General features: G+C 41.9%; 1 protein-coding gene across 4 annotated transcripts in view; it reads left to right on the forward strand.

Annotated features, from left to right (window-relative positions):
* Positions 1 to 247: 247 nt before the first annotated feature.
* The window catches only part of NCOA2 (nuclear receptor coactivator 2), a 189,739-nt gene continuing 175,096 nt past the window's right edge, over positions 248 to 14,890 (forward strand). For 3 of the 4 annotated variants that reach the window (XM_082044207.1, XM_082044208.1, XM_082044210.1), the window contains exons 1-2: positions 248 to 340; positions 9,972 to 10,048. The gene's annotated coding sequence lies outside the window, so the exon portion shown is untranslated. Of the gene's footprint in view, positions 382 to 9,971; positions 10,049 to 14,890 lie in introns of all 4 variants that reach the window. The other variant, XM_082044209.1, reaches the window with a different exon arrangement.

Below are 14,890 nucleotides of genomic sequence, written 5' to 3' on the forward strand. Positions count from 1 at the left end.
TGTCCCTGCGGGCGGGGAGCGGGGCAGCCCCGCGCTCCGCCGAGCGGCATCGGCGACGGCCCCGGCCGCGCCGCGGTGCCGCCCGCCCAGCGCAGCACAGCACAGCACAGCACGGCCCGGCCTCCCCCAGCGCGGGGCCCGGCCGCTGCCGTCGTGCCCGGGGGCAGGGGGGAGTGACTTGTGCCTCCCTCCGCCTCCTCCCCGTCCAGCCCTCCTCTGGGTAGAAGGGGAGGAGGGCGAGTTGTGGGAGGGTCTCCATTGAAATAAACAAGCAGGCAGTTATTAAAACGGGAACATGGCGGCCGCAGCCCCAGCTTCAGCTTCATCTTACAAAGCGAAGGTCAGCGCTGGCGGCAGCGGCGGGAGACGGTACTGACCTCGGTAACGGCTCCCGCACGCCCCCTCGGCCCCGGCGCGGCTGGGGGTGTGCCCGAGCCCCCCGCGCCTCCCCGGCCGCCTTGTGTAATGTCGGGGGGACGCCCGGGGCCGCGCCGGTGCGCGGAGGGGCGGCGTTGGCGGGCGGCACCGCGGCCGCGGTGAGGCGGCTTCCCCTGCGCCGGCGGCGGGGGGGAGTGGGGCAGGAGCCGCGGCCCCCTCCGTGGGGAACCGGGGGTAGGGGTTCGCGGAGATGCCCCTCGTCAGGGCATAGTGCTCGCACCTCGGGGGCCCGGCGGGAGCGGATTGGGGGGGGGCACAGGCTTACTTCGTCGGGACGTCCCCCATTTCGGCTGAGCGGGGGAGGGAGGGATACGGCACCCCACCCTGTGGAGGGGGCTGGTTTCCTGCTCCCAGGCCAGGCGGAGGTCGGGTGCCGCCTCTCCGCGCCCCTGGCTTGGGGCAGTAGAGGGAGAAAGTGCGAGGAGCCGGGGAGGCGACGGGTGCTGCGGCTGATCTGGGGGGGCAGGGAGCTGCCCTGCCCGTGCTGAGAGAGGATGGGGCAGCTGGGGTGCGGAACGCAATTTTCAAGGGATTGGTTAGGACATTCCCCCCCTCTCTTTCCCAAGCACACACCGACGGGGAAACTTGGAGGGAGGGTCTCTCCCCGGGGACAAAAGGGGTGATTTGGGGAACAGGGCGGTGTTCACCCATTCCCCGGGTGACAACGACTTGGCGTGCAAGGGTGCGGGCCGCTTCGTTTTCCCTCAGAGGGGCCGAGCTGGCCGTCCCGTTCCCCGCGCCGGGTAGGAGCCGCGCTGCCCGGTGCCCTCTCCCCTTTCGCCGAGGCGCCCCGCCGTTGCTCCGCGCCCGCAGGAGACGCGCGGGGCTGGAGGGGCCAAAGCGGGCAACTTCTGTAACTTTCTGCGCGGGGGTTGCGTCTGTGTGTGTGCGCAGCGCAGCGCCGGGCCGGGCTGTGCCGCGGGGGCGGGCGGCGGGGCGCCGCAGCCGCGCAGCCAGGCCGCGACCGCACAGCTGCGTGCGAGCGCAGCCCGGGGCGCCCGGCCGCCGCCTCCCCGCGGCCCGGGGAGGGGTGGGGGCCCGGCCGCCGCAGTGCCGTGTGTCTGCGTGTGTGTGCGCGGGGCGGGGAGCAGCAGCAGCAGGAGGAGGAGGGGATGGCAGCCGGCTGGGCGCGGGGCCGGGGTCCCTGGGCGGCTGGCGGGGCGGGCGGCGCCGCTCGCTCCCGCTTCCCTGCCGGGGGCGGCGGCCGCAAGGCTGCGCATAAGGTGGCGGCGACAGTTGCAGGCGGGCAGCTCCACGACCGCCTACGCCGGGAGTGGGCCCCCACGCGTGTGGGGAGCGGGGGAGGGGTGAGGAGATGTCCCCCGCCCCGGCGGAGGGCGGGTGCTCAATCCCTTCCCGCCTCCGCGGGGGGCGGTGTGTGCGCTGCCGCCTCCGCGGGGAGCGCGCTGCCGCCGCGCTCGTCGGAGGCTCCCGGGCGAGGTGTAACTGGAGCCTCGTCCCTTTTCCTCGCTACCCCTCGCTCCTTTGCCTGCGCCCGGGCGTTCCTCCCCCCCCCCCCCCCCTCCACCCCCCTCAGCCCGGGAGTCACATGTTTCTCCTTCCAGAGAGGGGCGTTCAGGCCGTGTAGTTCGTCTGCAGGAAACCTGCCCGAGAGCCTGGCAAAAAAATGGGGTGGGGTGGGGGGAGGAAGGTAAGGAGGTTGCTGGTAGTCACCGGGAAATAATGATACCTGAATCGTAGTTTTGTGTTAGCCTGTACACTTCTGTTTGAAGTGTGCATAGGTGGGAGCCCACTGTCCAAATACACTTGTAATTTAGCAGGAAGAGGGTCTCCTTGTGAAAGGAGAACAGCTTGTTTCTTCAGTAATAATGGATTGGTTTTGTATTTCTCTTTTTTATCTTTCAGAGCAGTAGGGAGCAGGTGAATAGACTTTAGAACAGATAGTATTTTTATGGTATTTAAGTAGAGTTTGAGCTAAGCATATAGTATCTGGCTATGACAGTTACAGCAGAGCTCTGTTGCTACTGTAAATAAGTAAGCAGTTGCAGACTGCCAGGCTTTTTACTTAAAGCTGTTTTGTTGTTCTTAGTTTGCGGCCATTGTGGCTAAAAGCAGTCATTTCTTTTTTATCCCTTTGGGTTTTTATGTACCGAACTATAAAGTCAACTCTAGCCAGTTAATTTCCTGGCTCTGTACAACCAGATAGCAGTGTTGGGCCACCTGGTGGGCTCCTCTCATGGGGGAAGCCTCTGTGAGTGTTTGAAGGGAGGGGGCTGCTGGTCCTCTGTGTGGGATGCTCTTGGAGAAATGACAGTGTTGCACACCGTCGTTAATGTCATATAAAAACTATAATTCCCTAAGGCAGGGCGCTTATTTGCTTACATGCAGCTTAAGACCCCTGTGAATGGAAACTGATTGTTTTATTGCAGTTGGCACCTCCTACATAGTTTTCAGGACGCTTGCTTGTTTACGTCAGCATAGGTGTCACAAATAGCATATACCAGGTTTGTGCATATTTGCATGTACAGTTGCGTATGCAGGCACGTATGGATGCTCATACATTTGTGTCCCTTCTTTTGGCATTTGCTACTTGGGGACTGGAACACAGAAGTCAGCTCCGTTGTGTCATGTGAGATAAAGATAAAAATTGCTCCCAAATGGTTAATCCCCAAGTTTATGAGAAGTGCTGTGGTAAGTTTAATGTTCATAGCCAGTCTTGGTCGTCTACAGTTTTGAACAAAATACTTTGCATGTACTCAACCTTCAGAAATATTAAGAACAACTTTAAAAAGGTTGATCGTGCAAGTATTTGAAGAATCATGTAATTTTTAATACATCTTGGTTGGTGAGCCTTATGCAATAAATGCCTGACAAAGGTGGTGTCATCATCTCATTTTTTTCAGCCACCATACTGTTATTTTGTATAAAAACTGAAGATTTCTCAACTTTGTTTTTTCTCAAGCTTCTGGTCTTTACTAGGGAAAGGATCCACATATGACGTGCAGTATCTCTGCAATGCCTGAAGACACTTCTTCACTAAATGTGTAAATCTCCTTGTGTTCCTTGTTGTGCGTTCTGGTGGTGTCAGTGCTAAATTTGAAACTTGAGACATATGAGGAAGGAATGCTTTACTGCTATCAGGAATTATACTTTTGGAATAAGACAGTTCAATTTAAGTTTTTAAACTGGAGCTGTGCTATTTGGGAGAGAAAATAGTCAAAGATTGTGGTGGAAAAATTACAAAATACTGGGAATTTACTTGCATGTGATGTATTGCATTAAACAGAAGCTCTGAAGTAAAAGTTAATTAAGAGTAATGTTTTTGTTTTTATAATCATTTAGGATGTAGCTTGCTCATTATAAGGTTGAAAGGCTCTGTCGAAAGAGGCTCGTAAGCAGGCTGTAATGTTGACATTGCCAACTTTTCCCTCTGTCCTGAAACAAACCCAGTCAGAGCTGGCCCATCTGCAGGGAGCTCAGGTTTTGCAGCAGGAAGAACAAAGTCAGCGAGCGAGCCAGCTGCTGCTACAATGCCCACTGTCTTCTGCTCCTTGCCTTTGTTGCCGATGTCACTGCCTTGCTGCAAAATCTGGGCTTCTGCGCTCAGCTGGAGTTTCTTTAGCACCTGACACCAGAATTGCAGAAATGGCAGAGGCTCATGAGGTCTGAGCGTGGAGGATGCTGTCAGTTCATTTGAAAGAAAAAGCCGAACTAAAGACTGGTACCGAATTCATGTATAAATGTAACTCTCTTTGTCTGGCGAGTGCTCATAGATTGTGCGTTGGAGGAAGGGAATACTGAACTAAAACTGTTCTCGCTGTGTTCATTTTCTGTATGTTTGCTATGGTTGACGTCTCTAAACAAGGCAGTTTGTATACAAATAGGTGTAAAATATTTAACAGATTCCACACATTTCTGCAGTATTATAGGCATTAAAATGCTGAGTATTCATTTATTTCTGTGTTTGGCTTTGGAGGTCAGAGGTCAGAGGTCAGATGTGTTGCTACAGTATATACTCTTCTGTGTGACACAACATTTTAAACTAAGAACAGTAACATTGTTTACTTTATGGAAGGCATATTACAGCATCCCTTCATTCATGTTTTTCTGCTATTAGTTAATTTAGTTACAGGCAGCTGCCCTGGCAAGATCTCTTATTTTTATTGTTAAATGAGGTGAAGTTCACTGCAGTACTTGTGTTTTTGTTTTTGTTTTTTTAATTAGTTGTTAAAACATTCTCGTACTCCTGGTGGCAGATAATGTCAAATTCTTCAATGTAATGCTGGGAGCAAGGGAGGCAGAGAGGAAGAAACAGGGAGGGTGAGGGGGGGGGGGGAGAAAAAACCCTCCTGAGCATATGGAGACATCCAGAAAAAGATGTGCATCGTCAGCTGTGATTCCATTGTGTGCTTGCAGACGGGATCCGAGCTCCTCTTCTCTTGGGAATTTAAACCTTACAGAAGTATTCTTTGGCTTTTACCAGTCAGGATAATCAAGCTTAGATAACATATATGTCACATATTTACTATAAATAATTTGATAATATTTTAACATTTCAGTGAATAAATACAGTTGCCAGGACTCCTGCTCTGTGTTGGAATATATTTTTGAATAGATATACATATTGGTGAAATGGCAACTTTGAGTAGTAAGAATAATTTGTAATATTACATCAGTGGCTACATATTACTAAGATATCTTACCAGTTCTATAGTTAGTTTGTCAGCAGTATTTACATTATGCAAACACTCCCTTTTTTTTTTTTTTAATGATTCAGTAGCTTAGTCTTTTCAAAACATACGAAGCAGAAATGTGACATGAAAAATGCCAGCTTGTATAGTTTAATCAATTTAGGATACAGAATTAAAACAAAAAAAAAAAACCCACAGACAACAAAAACGAAACAAAACAAACCACCACATACGGATTGTTTTAAAGCAGTGTTTGTAAATAAAGCTATTTTTTTCCGTATTGTGAGTATTCAGAAATAGTATTTACATGATTAAAAAAACTGAGTGGAATAAATTAATTTTATTTTATTCAGTCTTGCATTTACCTATGACCTAGCATAGCATTTCCTCTCCTGAGCATTTGGAATACTTCTGAATTTATACAATTATTTTTGAGTTGATAAGTAGCTTGAGAAAGAGATCTTGAATGTGGTAGATTTACTGCATTGTGTTATGTTACTGTTTATGATTTTTCAGTCTTGTTCTATGGAAATTGCACATTATTCAAGTTACAGACTGATTTAAATTTTCCCTAAGAGTTCTATGGAAATACACATAACTCCTATGGAAAGTGTATGGTCACTGAGGTGCTTGGCATTTTGAAGTTTGAAATTAGTTCATTAATTTAGATGTCTGAAGCTGTACAATGACTTATTAACAATACAGACATTTTTTTCTTCTGCAGCTGCATATTATACCATTCCAAGTCTTGCATTTCCTTAAATGGCTTCCATAACAATCTCCCATTAATACAGTTACTGGCAGATATGATTCTTGCTTTGCTCTCATTTTAGCAGTTATAACTGATAGTAAATCTCACTCTTTCTGTGACTGTGCTGCCATTACTTCAGTATTCAGAAGCCTCTTTGTAACGTGCCTTTGCTTTTTGCAGTTAAGATACTATGTCCTTTGTAAAAAACCTAATTACACTTTTCCGTTTGTTTTTAAACTTCAAGAAGTTATTGCTGTTTGGAAAGGATAACTTATATTTTGCTAAAGTACCCCACACTATATGGAAACCATTAATGTATTAATGAGAAGTCAGAGAGTATAGGTGAGAAATTAATTAAAATATCTACTGAATGTGTTGATTTATCCATAAATCTTAGGTAGCATGGATCACATGAGCTTCTGGGGGGCAATCCTTGGACATAGCAACAACAAATATCTGATGTAGCAGTGACTGAGAGTTGCTCTTTTGATGCTTTTTTTTAGTGAGCTATGTAAGATGTATTGTTGTTCTCTGGTAGGATTTATAGTGGGCATATCACAATTTGCTGCTTTATTGGCTGCCTCAGTGGAAAAGTCTGAGACTGAAGAATAGGCATGGAAAGTAAAATAACATTTGGCTTGTTAGGTCAGAATTACTATGGAATTTTATTCTTACTCTGCCCATGTTGTAATTCATCTGTGTGTGAGTGGGTTTAGTTTTTCATTGCTGTCAATATTGATCTCTAATGAGCCTTGCCTATGGATTTTGAAGAAAATCACTCCAATTAAAAACAATGCAGTATGTCACCTATTTGTGCCTCACAGATTATGTAGGAGGTACTAAATTGCATTTAAAAAAGAACTTTATTAGGATGTAGGAAAGTCTGCCTATGAATAAATTTGATAGTATATGTACTGCCACTTTTATTACAGGTATTTTTATGTACTTACAAATTCATCATATGTCTGTGTGACAGAATAAAATCTAAAACAAACAAAAACCACACACACACAAAACAACAAACAACAAAACACTACAAAGAAACCCAAACCCCAAGGTTATATGTTTTAATACTTGTGCATGTGAGAGTTCAAATATCACCCAGTCTACAGTGGAGGTGGACTTCTCCCACTATGCTTTGAGCTCACAAGGTAGTTCTTCACTCCTTAGTCTTTATAGTTTCAAAACTAATGTTAGGACTTGCTGACCAGCCCCTTATGTTACTTCCAGAAGTAAATGCAGTTATCATCAACTAATTTTACTTGCTACCCTTACATAAATTTGAACTTTGGTTTCCAGAGATATGAGCAATGACTTCCTCCTTTTCTATAATTTTCCTAAAATAGATTATTTGTGGAGGAAGGTTATGAATATATACAGATAAATACATTATTTATTTTAGCCTATTTCAATTATATTTGCAAGGAGAAAAGCTCATCTTCAAGTCTAAATCTTCATACTTTTTTTCTGAAATAAAAACTTACAACAAGAAACATACTGTTTTCTTTCAGTATGGCCAGAATACTTGTTGCCTTTATCTTAAAAACAAAAGTCAACCTGTTGATACTTTACTGGCTATAAAATGTAGCTCCAATAACATAGTTTAAGGCTTTTTTTAAAATTATTTTTTTTTAAATTGCTCGGCAATTTGCGTTGGCATTTGCAGTGCATACATACTTCTGCTGCTTTTGCTGTATTTTTTTAGAATCATGGCTCACTTTGATATAAAGTTATTGAATTTTTAACGAGGCCTCAAACTGTTTTCATGCCACAGTTCTGTATGAAAATAGTATTAACTGCACGATGGTGAGATGATTTGTGACATCTTCTTTGTGTAAGAATGAGGGAACCTGAAGACTGTATGTAGCTGAAAAACATGTTCACTAAGCTTGCACACTGTAGATGATGGTCTCTTCGAAGTACGTCTGACAGTGGTGGTCATTCACTCACTTCTAGCTAAGCTGTGGAGTTGATATTTTGTGTTTTGTTCACAACTTAGAGTTTTTGTGGGGTGAGGAGGTATCACATTTTAGGTACCTGGAATATAGATGTCCATTTGCACTGGAAAAGAAATAATTGACTCTGCATGAATGGAAAGACTAAAGCATTCTGAAGTCAGAGAACTGTGTGTTACTCTGGGCCATATCACTTGTGTTTAGTTAGTTATTACGTTGACCTTTAAAAGGTTTTCTTTTACCCTTTGGGAGATGGGGGATTGAATGGCGATGTTGGAAAATGGCAAGTGTGGAGAATGGTGGGTATGGTGTTGTCTCATATTGTAACTAATGCTGATAATTGTGTACTGTTTGAGGGAGAGACCCGTTTTTCACGTAGGCCTTTGTGCAGGGCCTATTTATAGGCCCTTGAGCAGCACCATTAACAGCATTATGTTGCTGTGAAAGCTGGCTTTATGCAAGAGTGGTTTCTCTTGAGATTTGAGGAGCATCCCAAGAACCTCTCAATTCTTGTGGGAATTTGCATGGGAATAGGTTACTAGCATTGCCTTTTGCTGCAGCGTTGGCTTTCTTTTGTTTCAAGCTTCAGAAAGGGCTTGAGAAGGGAAGGCAGAGGACTAATTTCACTGTTCATTACTTCACTGACAGTCTAGTCTAGATAGAGGACTAAATCTGGAATATACCAGATTATACATCTGTTGGGTATGTGAGTTTATTGCTAGTTGGTGCATAATTCAAGATTTACTTGGGAAGAAAGATCTCATTCATAATATTTCAAAGGTAGTGCTTCTACTGCAAAACTATCATGTATTGTCTTGGTTTTTCAGTCAGTATATTGTTAAGTGTTTTATGAATAGAAGAAATGGAAATTGGCAAAACTTGTCATTTCCACTGTTGCTTACACGGAGCCCCCTGGGCCCCAGTGTAATGGTCAGGAGCCACATTACCCGTGTGCTGGCTCTTGGAGCTGCAGTGCTGGAGGCCATGCAGGTCAAGAGGAGAGACCCAAAAATAAATCAGTGATAGGAAAATACCAGTGAGCAGCCATGCTAGTTGTCAAGAAACAAAATGGTAGCAGAATAGTAATTTTCATTCACTGGCATGTGGCAGCTGAAAGACTGGAGATGAGTGGGAAATACTATTGTCTGCATGGGCACTCTCATTGTCACTGTTCCTCTGTGGAAGAGGTCTCCCCACCGCGGGCCGGGGCTGCATCTGCGGATGAGACAGCGGCTTCTCTTTGGTGTGTCTCTCTGAACTGCAGGTGCATAACAGACACTGTAAATCTCACAAAATCGCCAAAAAAGTCTAGTAGTGTTTTACTTAAGAAAGAAGTTGTTTCTAAATTCCATTTCTCTTGAGGCATAATTAGTGTGCTTTTTTCTGTTGGTGACTCTTGTGGTGTATCTTTCATTTTCTTTATGTTCTGCCTTTTTGTTTGTCAGAATAAGTAAGTAGAAAGCTCTTCTTTGGTAGCTTGCTTGGGTACATTTGACATAAAGTACTGTTTGACCTACAAACAGGAGTGCAGGTATAATATTTATGTGGGTAGTGACATGCTCCTCTTCCATGAAGAACTGCATATTGCTGTGCGATGTACGTCATCTGCTTTTCTGGAGTCTTAAGGACTATACTAATGAAGAAATTTCTGTTTATTTGTCCACTGATAATTGTCACTTGGGCCAGGAGTATTTGAAGTGGCGATTCAGAGAAGAAACATACTTCTGTATGTGCAGCTCTAAATATGGTTGAAAGACATTTTAAAAGAACACCAATTTCTCCTTTTTAGAGATTTGAAACTCGTGTGTTATAAAGTCAACCAGCCAAGCAGTCAACCAAAAAAGGAACCAGCCCCTTTCACAGAGTTCCCACAGATTCTTTTGTGAAAATAAAGGCTGTGTACCTACCATGTAAGTTAATGTAAACATCTTAGTTGCTATCACTGTGAATTTGCAGTAGGCAGCAGAGGTAGAGAGGAAGTCGTGTGCCTGGAGTGATTGTGCAACTGGAAGGGGGTTGTAGTTATGTCTGGAAAAAACAGATAATGCTCTGCAAAGTTTATGTTTCCCTCCTTGTGTTTTGCTTAAAACTGCGGTGTGCTAAGCGTTGTATTTTAGTTTTCCTATGCCTGTCTCCAAAAAAAGACTAATATTTTTCTCTCAATTTTGTTCCTAGTATGCCTGAGAAGTATCTGAGTCGTGGGTAGTGCACGCACAGCCCCTAGAAATCATTGCCTGCCTCACTGAGTCTTGGTGAGTTGACTATATCCTATTGCGTTTAATTGGACTGTGTTACAGTTTTATCTTCTTCACTGGGGAGTTTGATGTGAGATGTCTTAAACTGATTGTGTGGATACAGCAGAACAAGCCTTGGTTTTAGAGACTTTAAAAAATAGTGCCCAGGCTGGTTATGGAGCAGGGACCTTGCTTTAGTGCCAGGACCAGAGATGGGACTCTGCTGAGAAAGGCTGAAGGGATCAACATGTGATGTTCTTCTGCATTAAGTTTGTTTGATATTTTATACTTAACTACAGAATTGGCATTTTTCAAATGTGCTGATTATGGTCTGTCTTATGGCAAAGGTTGAGTATGAAATAATACAAGCTTTTTCATCCACCTATCTGCACTAATAAATTACTTAAATTGAGGGTTGAAATTGGTATAATGACACTGATGACTTAAACTGCTTGTTGCTCAAGAATTACTGTCTGATGACTCCATCGGGCAGTGCTGTGCCTGTTTAACTCCGCTCATAAGAAGGGATAATACTGCTGAGAATTAGAAAAAGGGACCCCTGCGGATTGTTTAAACACAGACTAGTAATAGCTTGGTAGTGCAGTGAAAGAAAGTAGAATATAAATGCCATGTTTTTATTTTAGGTATGTTTAATATATCAGTAGACTCACTTGGTATAAATCTTTTACAAATATGCATTTGAGATTTTATGTGAGAACCTTTTCAGGGTACTCATGAATAAATGTCTTTTAACACATAGAGTGACTTATTAAGGTCAGAAATATGTATTTTTGAGGTTCGCACACTAAATATAGAGGTGGGAAATGAGCCTGCTGAAAAGGTTTTCAGTTGTTTAGGGGATAACTTTATAAAATACTGACTGTTTATGGGTAAAATTATGAATGTCCACATCAAGTATCATTTCCTCTTGTTAATTATGTTGAGCAATTTTTGCAAACTAATAATGTTTTTCATAAATTAATTGAATTTTCTAGAATCTGTGAATGAAAGCAGATTAAGAAACTTTCCAGTGCTTCTGTTTTTTCTGCTTTTTCCCTGGACTGTTCTGATAAAACAATTTGTAGTTCATTGCATTCAGTGACATTTATAATACTATTTAATAGTTTGTTTGTGTATTATGTTAACTTGAAAATGCTCAGCCACATAGATGTTATTACTTATTTACACCTATTACTTACACTATATTACTTATTATTTATTTACACTATTTATCTGGGCTGCATAATGATCATAATGTGCACGTGAAGGTCTTCTCAAAAGGAAATAGTAAGAATCTATTTTTTTTCTAGTGAAAAGGACACAGAATGAGTTAGATATGTATAATAAAAAAAAAAAGAGAAAAATGTCACCACCAAAATTCTCAAAAGACAACTTGAAATTTTGTTGTCAAGCTGATAGCATGTTTGTTTTCAGTTGTCTCCGTTGTAACTTTCCATTAAAAAAGGAAGGCAGTAGGTAAAGACTGAAAAAGGTAAATATTAAAATAAAAACCAAATTGCTTATAATTAGTTGTGTGGTGGCTTTTTTTTTGTTTGTTTGTTTTCCCTAATATATGTGGGCTAAAAAAAAAAAAAATCCCTCTCTTTTGTTTAGTATTGCTGCATTCTGCACCAAAATTATAAATTTGGTTTTCAACATGCCAAAACGCAATCTGATACCTGTACAGATACTGACTAAAACGTAATTGCTGTGTTTGAAAAGTTCAAAACCTTTAATAAGAGCAAGTAGATAAATATTTGTGTATGAAGTTTATGGTGATGACAGTGAGTAAAATACCACTGTAAAAAATGGATGTAATGAAAGGGTTTAGAGGGCAAGGATGAAGTAGAGAGGCAATCCTCCACTCAAAGTATCCTTTTACTCTGAAGTGGTTAGTTATCCATGTGTTCAAGTGACAGACAGTTCAGCAAAAGTAAATTGTGTAACACAAGGAATAGTTTCAAATTTTTATTCCTTTAAATCCTTAGGAATTCTTCCATTGATTTCTGAATGTCCAGGATTTCAGTCCTATCTTAGACATACTCAGATGTTCACCTCCGTCACAAAATCAGAGAGCTGTAGCTGTTTGCTTTAACCAGTACACCCATCTGAAATTATACTGGTGCCTGAAGGATGTATTGATTGGAATTTCATTTAAGAAATCCTGGTCACGGCTTTTGACGGGAGCTGCTTGTGGAATAGATGTTGAGTTTGACTGTGTGTTTTGAGACTGCACCACCACTGTGACTGAAATCGTGCACATTCAGCCTGTCTACCACTGTATTAAGTTTTTTGGAAGGTGACACTTCTGCTAAATACTTGTTGGATCTATTTTTATATGATATAATGGCTAAGAGTGTGAATCTTGACTGGTTAAATGGCTTTAGAATATATGTATATGAACTGGTATGAAATGACATTAATGACAGAATTTGTTGCTGCTCTCTTGGAATGTTGTTAGTTGGGGTGGTGGGATGTAGCTGCTGTGTCCCACCAAGAACCTGTGCAATTAGGATGGTGAGAAGTTTAGACTTTAAAAAACTCAGATAAAAAATATGAACTTTAGTTCCTAGTGTAAAAGTTTCCAGGCAAAAAGCATTTTTTTTTTCTCTTTCTCCTTTTTCCATGAAATGGCTTGCTTTTTAAGGAACATTTCTCAGCAAAAAGAACATAGATTAGAGAAATCTCAGTTTTCTGTCACTCTCAATCTGGAGAGTCTGTTTCAATCTAACTTTGTAGTGATTGCATTGGCATTTGTGTTGTAGTTAGTGTCAAGCGTGATAGATAGAAAATATTTGTGTGTCTTTTCCTTCTGAGTTATAGTACTACTTATTGTTGTTTACAGCAGTAGTAGATGAAGAAAATTCTGACAGATGTCTCATTTTTGACTGTGTCCTCCTATTGCATGTGTGTGTGAAGGGAATGCTGTCAGAAAACAAAGTGCAATACTGAAAATAGAGTGCCTTACATTGGAATGAGTTCTAAGAACCTTCAGGATTAGTGTAAGGATTCAAGTGAGGAACCTACTGAAGGTTCCAAGTACCAAATCTGAATGAGAGCTTATTCCTATCAGCATGCAAAGCTGGGCTGGGCTGGTTCCTACCTAGAGCTCTGGAGTAAGTTCAGAGCACCTTAATTCCCAGATGAGCTGCATTTCTGAAACAACTGAAATAAAATACAGATACTTATCACAGGTATAGATAATCTTTATGGAATCGGGTCTTCTCATTTGCAGAGGGATCTGTGAGGGATATTCAATCTATGTTGCATTGGTTTGTGATCAATAAAGGGAATGTATTCCCATTCCTCGACCTCGAAACTGGGGACTTGTGTTTTGTATGAAATAAAATCAGATTTTTCAGTTTTCAGTCAGTCCTGTTCAGTAGCAACGTTAGTTAACATGAATTGCCTGAAAAAGTGGATGCTTGATTATAGTGGATTTAAAGCAATCAGTGTTAAAATGATACTCCTAATCTGAGAGTGAAGTTCTGTGTGGGTGGTACAATGAGAACGGAAGTGTTGAGAAATGAACATCTATTAAGATTTATGAAATTGCACCCCACAGGGTTGTTTTTTTTTCCCTAAAATTGAAAATGGGAGATTATGGAGATATTTGATTTTTATTTTGTAGAAAAGCTGAAATTGATGCAAATGTAATATATTGCATTTCCTTTAAAACTGATGAAAATTGAGAGTATTGTAGCGGGAAAACTCATCATGCTTGCAACTAGCAGAACTATGTTTCATAATAATGAAAGCAGTTTTAAAGTACTTTCATAGTTTTGAGGCCACAATGTTCAAATTCATTACAGAGTAAACCATTCTAAAATATGTAAACCTCATTAATTACTGTGACTGGATTTTAGTGGAGTGCTCTTTCAGTGAACTTTACAGAATTGGTGGAATCAGACTTCATATATACCCAGGACTGTTGGAAACACTGTAATTCAATTGATTGGAACTTGCCTTCTGTATGTAGCTATATCCTGGAAGAGTATTTTTAACACTTCAGTTTCAGTGAGATAAATAAAAAATATTTAGGAAATGAGATTGCTAACTTGGTTTTATTCACTTCTTAAATATTGGTTTTGACTTAGCAATGGGCTTTGCTAAGAGTTTTTCATTTCTTAGCTTGATAGGAAGCTTTTTATATGGGGAAAGGTATAGTATATATGCATTTGCAGAAGAAATAGCTGTCATTATCATCCGTGGAAAATCAATATATATTTTCAATATAGATTGATGACATTGTACCACCAGTATTGGAGCCTGGGAATTCTAGAGGGGTCAAGAACAGGACAATTGAGCACTTGCATCATCAAAGAAGATGAGATGCATTTACTTGGGCAGATTTTCCTCTGGGCCTGCCTTTAGTCCCTGAATCGGAAGAGTGAAATATTTACCTGGCTTGGCTCTTGACAGTAAATAGTATTAATTAAATACAGGGCCTGAAAATGACACTGGTATTTCAGATTAAGGCAGCTACATTTTGCCTTGGCTTTCCGGAAATTGAATTCCAGGAGTCTGTTTATTTGACAGCATTATAGTACAATAATTTGAGGTCCATGGATATTTCTGTACATTAAAGTGGGTGAATTTTCATATTGTCACAATGCTGGGATGTTAGGCTCAGAAGACTTATGTGAACAGAATAGTAAGTGAATTTGCAGCTGATTAATGTAAAGTGTGGCACAGTATGTTTCCATCTGATTAATTTACCTTTATATAACTGGACTGGCAAGAAATTACAGGTTTTCTTTTTGAAATAAACTTGGGACGTAGAAAAATGGTCTTAGATGAGTTACAGATGTTAAGAAGTATTATTAAAATATTTGGAAATATCAGTGAGTTTTGCAGTTA

Source organism: Streptopelia decaocto (assembly GCF_964273445.1).
Source record: "Streptopelia decaocto genome assembly, chromosome: 2".
NCBI lineage: Eukaryota > Metazoa > Chordata > Aves > Columbiformes > Columbidae > Streptopelia > Streptopelia decaocto.